Genomic DNA, 5,037 nt, shown 5'->3' with positions numbered 1-5,037 from the left:
CATTCTGAAAAGCCCGGAGAGGGTGTTGATTCCGGTCTCGGAGGAAATCGGGGTACAATACATAAACAATGAAATTATCACTGAATTATTAATGAAAATATGATTACCGTGATCTTAATATAAAGATCACTAGTGATCTTTATATAAAGATGACTAGAGATCTTTATATAAAGATCACGTTAAAAGATCAGAAAAAAGTTTATATTCGTGATAAATTCTTGTTAAAACAGAAATTCGTTATTTTACAATTTCCCATTGTTCTTTGAAGACACAACTATCCAATGTTGTCTGGTTTGACTTGACTTGACCACTTTCAGTAACATTCGGAATGGGCATTTGACTTAAAACTTCATTATTTATTATGGTTGCTGTTATTCCAGCCTAGCATTTTATAGCCCTAGTGGCATTCAGACAGACATTTGACTCTGTCATGTAGCAATTAAAAATTGTGAAATTAATAGAGTATTTTACATGGCCGTGCGGAGATACGAAATTTCTCTTCGAGTGTCAAAAAATATTTCATGAATGAGCGCAGCGAACGAGTGAAATACTTTTCAACACGAGAAGAGAAACTTCGTAACCCCCAAGCGGCCATGTAATATTCTATTTATTATATAAATACCAATGAAATACTAAATCGCGTTTTAAAGTTTGAGATAGCCTCCTGGAAATGAATTTCCGAGGAGTTTAGGCGTAAGAGTCTGATAGCTTCACCCTTTATGAAACATCGTGTTACACCTGACAAGTATATTGGGCGTATAGGAAGGTCTCGGTCTGTTTATAGTGGGTTTCATCTAAATAATGGTTCTGTTTGGAATCTCACACCTTTGTAAACCACTGTGTCAAAAAAAGCGATTTTGCCTGAGATCTCATCTGTGAATTTTATCTTTGGATGATATGTGTAAACTTGATTGTGTTTGTAAACGCAAATCTTTTTGTCTCTCGTTTTAACAATGAATCACTTGTTGTTACCCATTTTCAAGACTCGCAGCGCCTCTGTCTCTCCCTCTTGGAATAATCACCCAGTTTCTTTTTTGTTTTCACCACTTTCGCCCTCGTGATGTTTATATTTCTTCGGTGTTTTAACCTCCTTTACCATGCTGCCTTCAAGGGATTTCCTGGCTCTGGCTTGAATAATATAGTTTAGTATCATGAAAACGTCTAAATCCACGACCTCATCCTTTTTTCTCAGTAACAGAACGGATCATATTACTCCAAAGAGTGGCGGCATTCATTGCCACGTCAGGAACATCCTCAAGTCTTGTGATTCAATTTTTACTCCTCATCGACTCAACAATCCAACAATCGTTTCGCAGTTGCGATACTGGGATGTAATTTAAAATTAATTTAATGTCTGTCGAGGTAATCATCAACGAAGAAAGACTCCTGCTTGTCTCAATGTTAATTCTCTTGAATTGTTGCTGTCGTTACTGATTGACCCCTTTTAGGACTCAACCACTTCTTAAACTCGGTTTTAAAAGCACGGTTCATATACCCGTAAATAAACGGGTTGATGCAACTGGTCATAAAAATTAAGACAGTTGCAACAAGAAAAAGGTAATGAGGGAATTGAGATTTTTTTGCAAAATTTTGAGGTGGTAAATATGATATGAGAAGAAACAAGGAAACTGAAAAATGCGATGACAGTTACGAACAAGGTTTTGCTGATGTTGACGTCGGACACGTTGGATGATTGCCATGAAACATTTGCATTGTGCATTTTCACTTGTTTGTAAATCTTCCAGTAACAAAACCCGATAACGAAATAAGGCGCGTACATAAAGGCGAGTATGACAGGGATAAACGGTGGATGGTACCGAATGATGCAGATTGCAAAACCCGGTTTCGTTTCTTGATCAAGAACAAATACTGAGAGAAAGGCAAGTGTGAAACCCGAGATTGCGCTGCCCCAGCAACTATTACATTATCTCACTTGCTCTCACTGACATCTTGCAAGCCAGTTGCTCTATGCCACTATCGGTCGCCTTTCTGGCATCTGGAGAATGGTCATTTGGAACAGCTACCTGTAGTTTTGTTGCCATTACGAAGCCATCTTTAACAAAAGTTTCTACATTTACCATGGCTCTAATGGCGTTGAACAGATACTATAAAATAGTGAGACCAGCTAAGTACCAAACAATTTTTAAGCCAAGGTGTATTCTTATCACTGCATTGCTGGCCTGGGCAATACCTTTCGATTAACAGCATAACAGACGAAAAGATTTCCAAACAGTGAAAGGATCATTACCAATGAAAATATGGCTGTTTCTGTTATCACAACTGAAATGTGTCTGGTTTGCAACTCTCTTTTTTCGTCCCTGGACATGATCACTTCTCTTAGCTCGTGTTTCCTTCTCAGTAGAAACTCCCTTTTGGTTTTATCTGGTTGAAATCTTTTCTGGATGAACTCTCTCTCTTCTGTAAGAGACAATACTGGGTGTATTCTATTTTCAGGTAAGGTGTTTGTTTCCAAAGGTTATTTCAATCCAATCATGCACGACTATCCACGGGTTAGCCTTCTGTCGATCGCGGAAATGAACTTTTGTCATAATTTCAAATAACTATAAGGGAATTGTTCAGGCAGTTGTTTTCTTCTTTGAAGCCGACTTGAAAGAAATAAAGCTGCAACCTGCAAGCTCAATTCATCAGAAAAGTTAATTCATGTATAAATTTTCAGGTGTTTCTCCTAATCAAAATCCATTTGGCTAACCTGCATGATTCCCGGCCAAGTATTTGCATATCAATGGCGTGTATTCTTCTATGCCTTGTTCTTCAAATAATATCACTTCAAGATCAGAAAGATGACCCCATATTCTGCGGTTATTCTCCCGGTATTCGGTTTGCTAAACTAGTAGTTGAGATACCCGCCCACTTATTTGCATATAAATAATATATTTTTGTTTTGTATATATTTCATCAAGTTACTCTGTCTTTTCCGGAACAAATTAAAAACAAACAGCACATAAGGTCTTCCAAGGATTTTTGTATATTCTAAAAGGAGCCAAGATTGTCTAAGGTTGATGTGGAAACGACAAGGACAAGAGTTAACTAAATAAACAATGGAATAACCGCGAAAATTGTGTTCTTGTAGCGGAATTATCTGTAGAACGAATCACACAACAAGCGCCGCCCGTATGCAAATAAGTGACGGAGTATTCTGCTCTTTAGAAAATGGCTTTCACCTCTATATCAACTGTGTAGGAGCGCGTTAATCTGACATTACTTTTTGTATTTACAGGTTGAAGTGCTCTAATTCGTTTTGAAATGAAAATGTACAACAGTTCATTATATTAAATGACTCTGAAGGTAATTATAAGTTTTCAGCGTTACAATTAGTAAATCTTATATCGACAAGTGAGCAAATGCATGGGCTCATATTAAATTCCAACAAGTTTTCATGAAAAAGGAAGGAACGAAGACAGAGTGAATCTCTTCACAAAAGAAATTCGACAAACAGATGTGAATTTTAAATTGCTTTAAAAGAGATTTCGATCAAACTATAGCCTAGGGGGAAAAAAAAACACTTCCTTAGTGTAATTATTTTTGTTAATCTAGCTGGTGAGTGCAGGCTAAAATTGATCAAACATCTATTTGTTCTTGAACAAAAGCTGCCCAATCGATAACATTACATGTTTTCAAAGTTTTCTCAAAATTTCTCTTTATGGTTTATATAACTCACTTCTCGTATCCAAAGAAAGTAACTTAATTGACATCAAACTTAAATAAATCGTATGTTGTAGTAAAAATTGGATTATGCGCCTGAATCGAACCAGTGGATGCAAGTTAAAAAATCATGACAATCTCATCATTTTCTAATTTTTTTGTACAGTTAACCTTACTCTCGCGTTTAGACATAAATTGATTCGAGACAGAGTTTGATTGGTCGAATTATCGAGTCCTTTCACATAATTTTTCTTTTGCACCTGATGAAGTCAGGGATCAATAGCAATCTTTTCAGAATATAATTACGAATCCTGTTATAAATGCAACAGGCTCAAGGCCAGCAATCAAAATCTATACAAAAAGGGGTTCAGTATCTAAAGAAACTGGTGTGCTGCGTCGGTGGGCAAGCGAAACAAAGAAATAGGTTTAACAACTGGGTTCATATGGTAAATTGACCACTGGAGAGAAATTTCAAAGGTGACGTTTCCAACGTTAGCCCTTGGCCAGAGGGAATGCCTCTAGATGGACTCTTCTCTCTGTAAAGAGCTTACGCATTTTCTAAAATTATTATTATTTTCTCAGTGAATTTATTTACAAAGAATGGAGTAGACCTAGTCCCTTCTAGATGACACCTAAGGATGATGATAGTTCTGGGATTTCCTGTCCTTGACCCTCGGTTGTGAGAGAGTTTAGGGCATCGGCCCGGTTTCACGTGCTTCCTCAGTTGCTGAAAGCGCTTTTTTTAGGTGCAATAATGAGCAGTAGCCTAAAGAGATAAAAAGCTCTGGCAGGCCAATCAGTTGCTCACTGCGGCTCAAACGTTGATGAGTTGATGAACTTAATACAAATATAAGAAAAGTAAAATGAAAATGAATTAACATATAAATAACATTTAGACATCCTTGTGTCTCTGGAGGTCAACAGGTAGTTGTGAACGCGATGCCTGAAAGCCTGAATTCCAGAATCGTGGATAACATCCAAGGCATCATCAGGTAGGTTATTCCGTATCCTGACCGTGGTGTCGAGATAGCGTCTGTCCAAAGGGGTAGCACTGGTCACAGGAAGGGATAGAGCATGCTTTATTAGCATGGACGAGCTGGTTTTTCCGTAATGCGCGCACCATAAGAATGCCAGACATAGGAGAAATAATAAAAATGTGACAAAATATACGCTTTGTAAATATATAAGGTCATGAAAGCGCATCATAACGTTAAGTTGATTATTAATCCCTTTGCACCTATTTGATATATAACCAGAAAAGTCCAGATTATTGTCTAATTCCTTTCCAAAGATCACTAATGCATCCTTAACAGGGAATGAGAAGTTATAGTCAGACGAGTATCACCAAGAATATACTTGGTTTTTGCTCCGATG

The 5,037-nt window shown here is 37.3% G+C and overlaps 1 pseudogene; it reads right to left on the bottom strand.

Moving 5' to 3' along the window:
* Positions 1 to 365: 365 nt before the first annotated feature.
* On the bottom strand, positions 366 to 2,690 carry LOC137987668 (melatonin receptor type 1B-like; annotated as a pseudogene).
* Positions 2,691 to 5,037: the final 2,347 nt, after the last annotated feature.

This window comes from Montipora foliosa, unplaced genomic scaffold (assembly GCF_036669935.1).
Source record: "Montipora foliosa isolate CH-2021 unplaced genomic scaffold, ASM3666993v2 scaffold_378, whole genome shotgun sequence".
NCBI classification, from domain to species: Eukaryota; Metazoa; Cnidaria; class Anthozoa; order Scleractinia; family Acroporidae; genus Montipora; species Montipora foliosa.
Note: the sequence above shows the minus strand (reverse complement) of the source record. Positions and strands in the feature narration are given on the sequence as shown.